We start from the raw sequence: 14,308 nt of genomic DNA, 5'->3' as shown, positions 1-14,308 counted from the left end.
AATACACTATTAGACATTATTGTAAAAAATAAATAAATAATCCATCCCATGTGTTAGTGAATTTTTTCTATATTTTAGGCAGGAAATGGCAGGAAATTAGTTTTCAAATTTATATTTTTTTCTGGGGGGGGGGACCCCCAGATCCTCAGGAAGATTTGGTCCCACCCAATGTTGACTCCATGGCTACGGCCTTGCTGTATGGGATGGAGTGCCACCCCGCCCCGCAAACGCGTTGGTATTTTCCAGGTGCTCCGGTTTCTTCCCACATGTAAACACTCATCAGTTGGCCAATACCACCTTAGTATATGGAGGACGCCAGTGCTGGGGCAGAGATTTCCGCTTGTCTGTGCTCTCTCGCGCATCTGCGTCGTTCTCTCTCTCTCTCTCTTAGAGAGGTGGGCGAATGCAGTGTGCGTATGTTACACGTTGCAGTCGTTATTGCTGTAGGGCGGTCATCGACTTACGAACGGGTTGCGTTCCTGAGACTTGTTCGTAAGTCGAACGGTTCGGAGGTCGGAACACAATAGTGTAACGCTATTTAAATGCACACGCGGTCAGTGTTATAACATGTGTTACGGTTCAACAAAAAAGGGAAGCATTGTTAAACTTACAAATAAGACATTGTACATTTGCATTTAATGCTGTAAGAAATATTGTATAGTAAATAAAATATAAAGTAACATAAAGATAAAACAACTGTCTTATTTTCATTTACCTTGAGTCCTGATGCTGGCTTCCTTGTCGGAAGGGGCGCAATGAGTCCCCACAATTGGACACACACAACAACAACAACAACAACCGCCATTCGTCACTAAGTGGCGGTGACGTCACCACGACCCAAGAATACGTCCCATTCTGTTTATGAATAAAACATAAAACAACGTCTAATATCCCCAGCACGTACCAATTCACACTGTTTTGGACAATAACGTGAGATGTGGCTGCACCGAGGGTGCTCTCAAAATTCAAATTGCGTTGCATTCTGCAAGCTGATGCATAGCTGCGAGGGTTGGTACGTCGGAAATTAAAGATGGTTTCAGTGGGTCGAGTTTGCTTCGTGCATGAGCGTGAGATGTGAGACATTGCAAAAGCGACCTGCAATGCTTTTGTGCTGCGGTTGATTGGAAAATATATTGGACGTGGCCAAAGGTCTCCCATCGAGTGGCCGAGTTTAGCACGGACCATGAATCACTGCTACAGCACTGCTTCCTTCCTTCAATAACAACAACAACAACAGCGGATACATGCATCTGGAGCAAAACAAAACCATGCTAACCGGTAACCGTTTTCACAGTGCGGCAACCCGGGAAATCGTTTACTGTGGAATGTCAGTCGCGGATGCAGTGCCACCGATTGCCGCCTGCAAACGCCACGGCAGCTGGTTGGGACAGAGGTGGCGAGAGGGAGGCGGGATGGTGGGTGGGGGGGCAGTGATTTAAGAACATTGCCCGCATTGTTTCCACTGCCACGCCTGGAGATCGAATCTATCCGGCGACCTCTGGGTTGCAAGCAGTCCGTCCCTGTGTGCTGCTCGCCACGGTTACCATCACGTCGCACGCGTCTGGCAGCCCGGATGTTATTCCATCCACATTTCTGCCGTTCGATTTTTAACACTGACGCGCGTGCACACACACACATTGTAACTGGCTATGCCATTTCTTTTCGACTTCCACGTCTCACGGCAAAGCCACTGGCAGCCGCACGGCTAGAGATCGGTGGTGGGGGGGGCCTGCTCGGCACGAGGATTAGAGCATAGCCCATGAAAAAATCACGACAGCCACCGCTCAAACACCACCGCAACACACCGCACTGCGATTGAAGAGGCGGCTCCCTAAGCGTGCGCACGAACGCCGCTCGGCACTCACTCTGCCGTCTCCCGCACATCCACGCTTGTCGTTACCATATTTATTATTTATGGAGCTTTGCCTCTGGGAAATGAAGAAAGAAATGCAAACGGAGACGCAGTCCGACGCGAAGCGTGATTAAAGCTTGACTCAGGATTAAGAGATGCGAACACCACAACCACCTCGGGGGCTCCGAGACACCGGAGGTGATACACGGGGAGAGGTTCCAGAGGTGAGGAGCATGCGGAGAGATGGAACGAGCGAAAATCGATGACATTTAATTTTACAAGAAAGTTACACAACCAAGACAAAGATCCCACCTCGTAGCCTCAACCGGCCTTCAGGGTGAGTGATGTTTGTGAAGGCCCGGTACGGTACACGAGGGGGTGGGGGACCAGCACCACGCCCGACCACCTTTGTCTCCTCAGTGGTAATGTACTGTATACACACCGTACCAGGTACTCATTTGAGACTGAGTCGATCTAGGGGAGGCACAGGCCCGGTTCAATTAATCGTTACTGGTGTGTTGGTGGTCGTGAGCGAGAATTGGTTTGGGGTCGCCGGGTTCGGAGTGGAGCACGCTAACCACTGCGCCACCGCTCCCCACACAACAACAACAGATACAAAGGCACAATACCACCAAAGTAGTGCATTTGGGGCACACGGTGAGCATTCCAAAGTGTAAAGCCTACGAAAAACTACGGGCTCACCAAATAATATAATTTCGTTACGAACGAGGAGATACAGAGGCGATAGGATATAATTAAATCGAAGGGCTTCAAAAGAAACATCAAGTGAGTGAGAGAGAGATAGATAGAGGAGGCGCACGGAATGGGTGGAACACCCCGCAGGGTGCACAGACACGAGCCAGCCAGCCACGATCCACACTCTGCCCCGCTCACGAGAGGCGACATTGAGACACAAGATAGTAGCAGCAGCAGCAGAAGCGGCAGCGCTGCTTCAACAATAACAGAAAAGCAGCGCCTCTGGGGGTTGTGAGTGCGTGCGCGCGCGTTAGGAGGTGGAGGTCACCAGATTGCTGTAAGAGAAGACGTCCAATTTTAGGCTGGGCAGGTCGCACGAAGGAGGCGGTCTTCACTGCGCACTTTGAATGTGTCTGCTGGTGGTGCGATCCGGACCCGGCCACCACCCGATATGGAATTCTAGATTTGAAGCTTGCGTGACGGCAATGATTTATACTCTTAGGTTTTTTCGGTAAAGTCACGTAGGTAAAAAATAAAATTAAAAGTGAATAAAAGTAATAATGGAAATAAAATAAAATAATAAATCACGACGTTTCGGAGGCAACACAAGTCTCCGTCATCAGGTGGGACCGTCACAGCTTAAATTGATGGAGTAATTTAGCTGTGACGGTCCCACCTGATGACGGAGACTTGTGTTGCCTCTGAAACGTCGTGATTTATTATTTTATTTTATTTCCATTATTACTTTTATTAACTTTTAATTTAAATTTTTACCTACGTGACTTCACCGATGTGGAATTCCACCAAGAGTTCGATTCCCGCTCACGGCCACCGACACCAGGCGATGAATATCGGAACCGGTCCTGGGCCTCCCCGAGATCGACGCAGCCTCATAGTAGTGCCTGGCGCGATGTGCAAACATCGCCGCTGGGGAGACAAAGGCGGCCGGGTGTGGTGTTTGCCACCCACCCTCTCGTGCGCCGTGGCGGCCTTAATAGGTGCTCGCTAACAGCACTTTGTCCCAGTAGGATGCTAAGGCCAGACGGCGGATCTTTGTCTTTGGTGGGATTGGGTAAGGCAGGAGAATATCTGAGCATCAGAAAAAGAACACAAATAGAGATAGAGGGCGTGTATATCCACATGTCGTGAGTCCAACTGAGTCGCAGACGTTGTCTTGGGAGCAACAATATTTATTCAGTAACTCAACACTCAACAAAACACAACCTACACTTGGGTGTTGAGTGCCCATCTAGCCACGCTACGGCAGAACTAGACACGGTTCGCTATCCCGGTCCGGACCACGAGCTGGCTCCGCCCCTCGCCCCGCCCACCTTCTAGATCTCTCGAGCTCTTTCCCGAAGGCTCCCGAGAGCTCTTTTATACCACGTGACCGCCCAGCGGCCCCCGTCCACCGGTGGCCCCCCTCCAATATGATCCGGTCACGTGTCGGCAGGTCAACCAGCGTATCATGCCCCAACGTAACCCTGGCTGGCTGACACCCGCTCTCGCTCCCTCACCGGGAGCCCGCACCGCACACTGTACGTGGTGATCACGCGCTGACCAGCGCTCACCCAAGCCCCGCTAGGGCTGGTACTACACCCAGTTAGCGGGCTACACGTAATGCCAACACGTTATCCGCCGTGGCTTCGTAAGCCCGGCACCACACAGTGACATTCACAGTCACTACATATGTACTGTATGTTGAACTTTATTTTGCACCGTACGTAGCCAACTGTGCTAATCGGAGGTGCGGGGTGAACAGTAGGGAAGTGGAGACCGTGGATAAGAGGATTTAACCGTACACTTTCCTGAACTAAAGCCTAAAACAGAACCAAAATGTTGTTGTATGCTCTGGAATTTAAACTCAGAAGAATTGGAACACATGACAAAGCCCGTGCACTGAAGAGATGGAGCGATGAAATCGGCTCATGTTGCAGCCTGTGATGGTTTAGTGCATTGCAGGGCCGTGAGCGATGATGAGAAGGGTTTAGGATCGCGAGAATTTGAGGGTGTCTTGGGAAGGAAGAATTCATCCAGCAGTGGATTGACCACGGGTGTTGCGTGGAACACTGCGACGCTACGCACCCATCGCTCCCCGACTTAGATTCCCGCTCTCAGCCACCAACATTAGTAGCGAAAATCTAAACTGCTCCTGGGCACCCCCCTAGCTTGACTCGGCCTTAAATGAGTATAGATGTTGCGGTGTGAAAACATCAGCATGGGGAAGACAAAGGCGGCCGGGTGTAGGAGCTGCCACACGTGCACCCCCTTCGTGTGTCGTCCTGCCAGTTTGTGCAGTTGGGGGGGGGGGGGGAGGGCGACGTTGCTGTACGTACTCCCAATTGAGTATTGTGCAGGTAATTATTTCGAGCAAATGGATATTTGGCCAATACCAGTTCCATTGGATGTTCCGTTTAAATGAGGATTATGGATATACTGGAGAAATAACAATACGTGGTTTAAAAAAGGAATTCGGGGCAACTTTCTTTGAAAATGTGAAAAAGTGGAAGATGTAGAAAACAAGTGATAGATGTAGAAAATGGTTTGAGAATAGTGGGAAATATACTAAACATTTAACAAAACAATTTTTTGTATTTTAGCAGGTAAGGCCCACTGAGCTATATCGCTCTATTTCAGAAGCGACCTGGCCACGAATGAAAGCTCAACGAAGTAGTTTATCACGTGGAAATTTATAGCACAGCGCATACTCTAAACGCACGTGTCTAAATGTAGAGGGAAAAACCGAAAGGACCCGAACAAAAATCCACACGACCACGGGGAGAGAGAGACACGCAGACTCCAAATATACAGGCGTCAGGGTCGGGGTCGAACCCACGATCTCCTGCATACCAGGCGATTGAGTTAACATCTCACCAACGTGGCACCCTACACGGGGAGGAAGCATGGGACAGAGAGAGCGAGTCTTCTTCCTTCGCATGGCGTTTGAAAAAGTCGACATGCTGCATTTGTGATTGTGTAAGGCACTCCTCGGCATCCGGTGGCGGTAGCCGAGTGAAGGTCGCTTGTTCCACCAGAGCACGCGTGGCTGTATTGTGTGGAGTCATCGGTGGTGTGCGTCTGGTGTCTTGCACCTCACCACCGCATTCGCAGTTTGGTGTAGGAGCCCAAACCCCGCCCCCCCCCCCCCAGATCGTCACATGTATGGAGTAAATATCCCCGCACCTTTCTCTTGACTTAAAGCTTTCGTGACTGCACGAATTCATGTTCTTGGGTCTTTCGGTAAAGTCACGTAGACAGGTTCAAAGAAAATAACGAAAAAATAACAAAAAACTACATTTCCATCGCAACACAAGCGCTCGTCTTTAGGAAAAGGGGGATGAGCTTCCAAGGCAAACTGTTTATAAGGGTTTGAAATGGGCGTAGCACAAAAGTCAGCAGCCAATGATAATGTAAGTGGTGGGCAGCCAAGCTGACGGTGGTTGGGTTTCCACCAATCAAAGGGCTGCCAGGTGAAAATTAGCATGTTAAAGAGAGATGAGCATCTACATCATGGTACCTCCTTTGCCAGTACCAAAACATGATAATAGGGTTTTCCCCTTTTTTCTGGCAACAAAACAGGTGTTAAGATGTTAAAACAGCAAACTGAAACCTTTTACAAGGAATCATGTCTGCATTAACCACAATGCTTGTGGTCAGAACACGCCTTTTGGCGTCCTCTGGTCTAACACCGTTTAAGACGAGGCTCAAAAGAAAGCTGTCTCTGGTGTGGACCAATCCGTTTCAAAGACAATGCATCTATTTTGGTCTTTCGGTAAAGTCACGTAGATAGAAAAAAAAATCACGACGTTTCGATAGCAACACAAGCAATCGTCTTCAGGTGATAAAATACAGCAGGCGGACTGCTGAGGCAGGAAGGAATATGGCGAGAGAGCGACTGCAGCCATAGGTTATAAAGGTTTGACATGGGTACAACCCAAGGGTTAGTGGGCGGGGCTAGAGATGGAATTTGCAAGAAAATGTAAGATCGCAGAGCTAGCTATACCTCGGCCATTGTGTTGCTAGAGATTAGTATGTCAACCTGTTAATGTCACCCCACGGCTACGGTGCTGAAGAGGCTATTATATTGTTTGAGATTAGAGATTAGCATGTCAATGTGAGATGGCTCCCGCAGCAGCGGCTGTGTTAATGATGAGAGACATTCAGCCGATTAAACAACGAGCGCCACTGCCGCATCGAGGAAAAGAAAGCAGCAGCTGTATCAGTGAGACATTTATCCTGTGAATGTAAAGACATTTAACAAGGTAATGCAACTCAGAGAGTCGGAAATAACTGCTAACATAGGCAGGTAGGATGGAAGCATCACAGCCGGTTATGACTTTACCTGGTTTATAACATCCTTCCAATGATTGCTCAGTTTGTACCCATCTTCTCGGTTGAAATTGTGTCTGGTTTTCTATATCTGGATGGCTTCATGAACAAATCTCTGAAGGTAGCCAGTGGGTTTGCAGAGTACCTTCGTCTTGGAGAAATCAATTCCGTGTGTGCCCACAGCGTTAAAACAATGATCAGCCACGGCAGAGGTGTTGGTCCTACCGTGTTTCAGATCTGCCTTGTGTTCACGAACACGGTCTGAGACATGTCGTTTAGTTTCCCCAATGTAATTACTGCCGCAGACAGCTCAGTTTGTAAACACCGGGGTATTGCATGTCAGGGATCACATCCTTCACAAATGGGATCAGATCACGAATTTTATGTACTGTGTTGAATCGGACCTGGATCTTGTGTTTGCTCATGATTTTGGAATTATTATTTTATTATTTTTCTATCTACGTGACTTTACCGAAAGACCCAAAGAGTATGAATTCCTGCAGTCACGAAAGCTTTAAGTCAAGATTATCAGAGTATGTTTTTTTGTTTGCATTCTGACCACAATCATTGTGGTTAATGCAGACATGATTCCTCGTAAAAGGTTTCAGTTTGGTGTTTTAACATCTTAACACCTGTTTTGTTGCAAGACAAAAGGGGAAAACCCCTATTAACAGAGATGAGCATGTTAATGGAAGATCACAGAGCCACAACCGTCGCAGTTTTTTGGTTATTTTCTTTGAACCTGTCTACGTGATTCTAGATTTGAAGTTTTCGTGACTGCAAAGATCCATACTCTTTGGTTCTTTTGGTAAAGTCACGTAGGTGAAAAATTTAATTAAAAAAGAAAAAAAAGTTTAATAAATAAAAGAAAAAAAGAAAAGTAAATGTATTTTTATTTTTATTTTTTATTTTTCACCTACGTGACTTTCCCGAAAGACCCAAGAATACGGCCGAGAGCGGTAGACAGAAAGAGTGTGACAGTGGATTTCACCAGGAAGCCTGCGGGCGGGGGTTGTGTGGGAGCGAGGAGGGAGAAACAGCCGGGTTGGGTTATAGCTCGAGTGGCTGTGAGAAGAGAAATGAGAGGCGATAGGTGGGAGGCAACGGAGGGCATAACTAAATCATTGGGAGTAATTTCTTGAGTGGCGAGTTTTTGTGTAGCCAAGTGGAGCGTACAGATGCTGTTAGTCGCAGCTGAGAAGAGGCACATGGGCACGATGGCTTGCTCAACTCACTGAAATAACCTCGAGACATTAAAATATAAAGATACACATTTCGACTGCTGCTGTGCAAGCTCCTGAAAAGTTCCTCGGTTCAATGCGAAAATGATTCATACCTATAATGTATACCGATTTTTTTTTTAATAAATCATATTTAAATACATATATAGGGTAGGAGCGAAAGGATTTGGAGGTGCAATATCTGAAGATTATCCCACTCACGGCTCTCGTTGGCCGCTGTATAAAAAACAGGGTCTTGGAAAACACTCCACGCCTTCATAAATGACCACCGTCACGCTCCGAATCGCGGATCCAATTGAACTTCACCCAGTGCCAGGAACCCTCAATATTGATGTAAATGAACGTACACCGCGGTGGTCTTCACTCATTTCCAGAGGAAGCCACTTTCGCCCATAAGACATCACTAGAGTGAGGGGCCACCACACATTTAAAAGCATTGGGTGTTTGACAGCAGCACGACGACGACGATGACGACGACGGGGTGTGGTGTTCTCACTCGGTGTGTATTGTCTGGGGGCCGCATGTCAGCGGCCGCACGAAAGGCCGTCAGTGGCCCATGGGCCTTGCCATGAAGACCGCCCCGCTCGTAACCGCGTGGCCCCACTGCCGCCATTCAATTCGAGCAGTGGCGCTCGAACCGGGGGGTCCGTACGGCCCCCCCCTGGGGGGTGCGTGGGGCAATGTGTCAAGGGGTATTCGTGAGGTGAGTTCTAAATGTATGGAATTATATCATCCATGAGAGTCTTTGGTGAATAATAAGCACGTATGAATCTGCCAATATAAAATAACGACGATTTGTTTTTTTGCTTTATTCACATGGTGACCTAGAACTATGTAACATACTCTTTGGTTCTTTCGGTAAAGTCACGTTGGTAGAAAAATATTAAAATAAAAAATCACGACGTTTCGATCGCAACACAAGCGGTCGTCGTCAGGTGGAAAAAATCATCCAGCAGTGGAACCCGCTGGTTCAGCAGTAGTACTTCTGGATTATTTTTTTTCCGCCTGGAATTTTTTGCACTTTTTGTACGCAGCATGGACGGGTTGTTTCCTTTTTCTGTAAGATGTTATTGTTTACGTATGTGATGTTCAGATTTGTGTACAATGAATTTTAGGTGTATCTTGTAATTGTATTGTTTGTTGCGGTTGAACCCAAATCAAGAGCCGAATGGCTCACAGGGTAAATCCTAATAAATTAAACTGAAACTGAAAACTGACCGCTTGTGTTGCGATCGAAACGTCGTGATATATTTTTTTGTTTCATTTATTTTTCTTCTACCAACGTGACTTTACCTAGAGAACCAAAGAGTATGGATTCCTGCAGTCACGAAAGCTTCAAATCAAGATTTAAAAAATACCTTTATAAACTCATTGATATTTTTGGTTCTTTCGGTAAAGTCACGTAGAAGGGAAACAATAAAATAATAAAAATATAAAACAATAAAATTCTCACGTTTCGACTGCAACACAAGCAATCATCATCAGGTGTGAAATCCACAACAATATTTATTTATTTTATTTTCTTGCTGTGGATTTCACACCTGATGATGAAAGCTTGTGTTGCAGTCGAAATGTCGTGAGAATTGTGTTGTTTTATATTTTTATTATTTTATTATTTCCCTTCTACGTGACTTTACCGAAATAACCAATAATATGAATCCCTGCAGTCACGAAAGCTTTAAATCAAAATTTAAACTAATTGATTTTAAACAATGTGGTTTCCAAGAGTAGCCAGCGAACGGCGACAAATAAGCTTCACGCGTGCAGAGCGTCTGTTGAATTTAGTTTTCTTTAGTCGCTTGACATTCCCAGCATCATGAAGGAGGTGGTCTCTTTGTCAGCGCTGGGCCATGCTGGAGTGATAGGGGGCCGATAAGGGGCCGTCCATAAATGACGTCACGCGATTTTGGACGATTTTTGACCTAAAAAGTCAGACCCCCCCTCAAATATGACGTCACAAAGCTCTGCCCCCCCACAAATAAAACATGCTTCAAATCGCTTTAAACTATTGCCATTGTAGTGCGTATTTAATGTGGCGCTGCACTCTGATGTTGTCGGCGAAATCATTTATTAAAAAGTCTATTTAATTAAGTAGAACGTGTTGCCTATATTTATTGAAAGTTGCGCATTTTGATGTGACGTCACATTTCTCAACCCCCGCCTCGTCACACATCGTCACAAATGTCTAGGTGCGTGACGTCATTTATGGACGGCCCCGAAGAGGCGGTGCCTTCCACCTTGGACATGGTCTCTCCCAGAGGACATATAGCCACTCGGGGCCATACTCTTTGGTTCTGCTAGGTGTCTAGCAGTGGAGGTCTCTTTCTCTTGTCCTGGGCTTGTTCCTTCTCGAGGCTCGGGATTTCTATCTGAAAGGAATCCCGCTCACACGGGAGCAGATCGGAGAGCCCACGTTTCATGCCGGAGCTGCCGTCGTTTGTCACGGCTTTTTTTTTGCCACCAAATACCAAAAAGCCTCCACACCCTGCCCTCTCTGGCTGCATTGTAGACACATTCTTTAAGATCTTGGCCCGTGCCCAAGGCAATAGAAGCAAGAGGGGGGGAGTCTTCAGAGGCACGCTCCTCGCAATTATTTACGCGTGCGGCCATTTGTTATCGAGACAGCCCCCGCCGCCGCCACTTGCAAACTCACAATGGTTTACTTAATCGGCTCCGGCAGAACTTACTTTACCCAAGCACCTATGACGATGTTTTTACACCTTCAGTCACAAAGGCTTACGAAGCCTTCGATCGCAGATGCAGTAAGGAGGCTACACTGTATTTCACTGGTAGGAACCTCCTGGTTCCACCAGCCCACAGAGGATTATTGTGTCCGTCCGTCCGTTGTGCATCCAAAAATGGGAGGGGTGGGGCTGGGTGGAGAGGGGAGGGTGGGGAGGGGCTGGATGGGGAGGGGCTGGGTGGGGAGGGGCTGGGTGGGGAGGGGAGGGTGGGGAGGGGCTGGGTGGGGAGGGTGGAGAAGGTGGGGCTGGGTGGGAAGAGGCTGGGTGGGGAGGGTGGGGCTGGGTGGGGGGTGGGAGGGAGGGGTGGGTGGGGCTGGGTGGGGAGGAGCTGGTCACCCCGTGGTGCCCTTATAAAACTCAACGTTTAACCTACTCACGCCGGCTTGTGCCCGCCCTCACAGTCGGCCATATTTGCGGAATACACCACGCCGCCGTTGACCCTGGCCATTGACCGAGCAACCCAACGTTCCTACCAGCTCCCTCCGCATGAGGAATGTGTTCTTAGCGCTCAGATCGTTTTGGAACACTGACGGAATAGCGGCAGAGGGGTTCCGCATGGTGCAGACGAGAGCAGCAGCAGCAGCACACGATGCAATTCAGTTGTGTCTAATCCAGGGCTTGTCGGCAACCACCGTAGGAAACAAACAAAACGCTTTGCCAACACTTTCACCTGCGCTGCTATCGGCAGGTGAAAGGCGCGCGGTGCGGTCGGGTTGCCACTGTGGCCATGTAGGGAACGAGATTGGCGCAGCTTCAAGTCAACAGCTTCCCGTGTTCTCTCCGTGTCTTCGCCTGCCCGATCACGCGCCCTGCCGAGTCAATAGGACGGCGCATGCCAATGGACGGTACGATGTGAAGGGCAGTGGGGAGATGACTCCTGGCAAATGATCATCTCGCTCTTGGAGGGCATCGCCAGGCGAACCCTCAGTGCTGACAACAAACATGATGCCGTGAAATAGGGCTGAACGATTAATCGATTTCAAATCGAAATCACAACTTGAAACAACGCGATTAGCAATTTTTATTTGCGATTTTAAAAGTCCAAATACTTTATTTTTGGAATTATATTATTATAATAACATTATTTATTTAACTTAACAATTGTTCTATTTCAAATTTTTTTTTATAAATAAATGTTGGAAGCAATTGATATCTTTTAAGTTCTCATCCTTGCATTAGAATATATAGAGCAGTTCATATTTTGATGGTATCATGTGGTAATGCTCCATTACATGTTTTACATTTATTACGCAGTGAATATTGAACTGAAGCTTGAATTTAACATTTTTAAAATCGCAAATCAAATCGCAATGTCAGAGAAAATCGCAATTAGATATTTTCCCCAACTCGTTCAGCCCTCCTGTGGAATATTTAACTGGGATAAGACCCCACACACAAGACACTGCACTGCTCATATGCCCCATGATCGCGAGTGTGGATTTGCGCGCACACACACACACACGTGTATGTGTCATGTAGGGATGGTGTATTGTATTGGAAATGTAGGGGGTTGTCAGGACAGCTTACGTGTGGTGTTCCGAGTGCTGTCGAGAACACTTTATTGGTTCAGACAGACCTCGGTGTGTTCTCAGTCACTGGTGAAGTTTTACAAGGTAGTGTTTTCGGAATGGGACGTATCCTGTTACGTGTGGGGTAGGAGAGATAGCTAACTTCTTGAATTTTATCACCAGATTGCTGAGAGCATGTTTGGAGCAACCCGCAGTTAAAAAAAAAATCACGGTCCCTCCAGGTATCCGAATATCAAGAGGCAATATTTCCCTTCCACTGCTGAAAAACAAAACTTGGAATTCGTGTTTTTTTTTTGCATCCGAATCGAAAGAGATGTTTTTTTTTTAGTCGCGATAAGCAACACCAAAAAGTGTGGGGGACAAGGTGGCGGCTTCCACGTTTTATTCGGATCACAAAAAAGTGTCGGAGCGAACCACCGTCCACGTCCGTCGAGAAATTACATATTTTCCCCAACTCGGCCAGGGTCAACGGCGGCGTGGTGTATTCCGCAAATATGGCCGACTGTGAGGGCGGGCACAAGCCGGCGTGAATAGGCGCGACAGTTGGACTCCGAATGGCACGGTTGGCTACCGTACGGCGCGAAAGAAGTTCAACATACACACGTGTACGTGCATGTATCGGCAAGGCATTGGCTCCAGAAGCCTCACCTTATGAATAAAACGTGTGCTGTACTTAGCCCTTCCCCCCTCTCCAACCATTATATAAACGGAGTGGTAGCTCCTGCAATCTCTCATTTACTTGATACAGCTGTCGTGGCTGTGACGGTTCCACCTGAAGACGGAAGCTTGTGTTGCCTCCGAAACGTCGTGATTATTTTATTTTTATTAATTTTAATGTTTTACCTACGTGACTTTACCGAAAAAACCTAAGAATATGAATCCAGAAGTCGTCTCTGCAATGTTATTGCTCAAGGACGTTAGCGGGCAGCCAGTGAATAAGAAAGCGGCCAGGTATTTGGTTGAAGAGGTGCATTCGTGTTTTTAGTAATTCCGACCTGTTGATGCTTGGTGGGAATTTTGACGTCATTCGACGAGAGAAGGAATGGGAACTCCACGGGCATACAGAACAGGGGTCTCCCCAACAGGGCCCATTTGCGAAGTGGTTGCTACGTACGGTGCGAAAGAAGTGCAACATCCATCCACACCTGGAGTTCAGCCGGGTTGTAGACATCTGTGAAAAAGAGCCTCATAGCTAATCGGATTCCTCCAGCCTAAATACAGATTCGGATTCATGTATCGAACATTGCAGGTTAAAACCGGTGGCCTCGGCTAACGTGGCGTTCGGTAGGGCCGTGATCTCCCTGCTGCGATTTCTTAGATCGCCATGGGGCTCCCCGTCTCATCGGTCACAGTTATGGCAATGGGTTCACCGTTGAGAATGGTAAGAGGCAGTAAATATGACAGATGGATGAATCTGTAGGACTTCTGCTAGAACTCCTTTTTTATTCCAACACATCGCTCACACCCCCGGGTCCCCACGTGCTTTCGAAGTGCTGTCAAATGCGAGGCGCTCAATTGCAGCAGAGGTGGTCACCTGGGCCTCCAGGGGCCCGGACTTGTGCGGGCTTCAACGTTACAAATCATCGCCGGTCGGAGCGCTGGGTGCAAAAGTGTCGGCACCCACGAGGGTCAGAGCCCGTCCCCGTCTTCGTCCATCCCTGGGAGGCGCAGATCGCCTCAAGGTGGACTGCATCACTCAAATGGGTGAAGCTCGCTGCCCACACACGCTGCGTCATGCATCCATCCGTGTGTGCCGTGAGACTTGCGTGGCGTGCCTATGCATTTGCACGGTGCAACATATTTGTGAACAAATAAAGTTGAGACGGAGTTCATCACAGAGAATGAGTGGCCGGGACAAGGGGCGTCAATTGGCTTCTGGAGGGTTGCTTTATGGGCAGCAGAGCACAGTGCAGCATA

The sequence above is a fragment of the Lampetra planeri genome, chromosome 43 (assembly GCF_965212315.1).
Source record: "Lampetra planeri chromosome 43, kcLamPlan1.2.h2, whole genome shotgun sequence".
In the NCBI taxonomy this organism is placed as follows: Eukaryota; Metazoa; Chordata; class Hyperoartia; order Petromyzontiformes; family Petromyzontidae; genus Lampetra; species Lampetra planeri.
Note: the sequence above shows the minus strand (reverse complement) of the source record.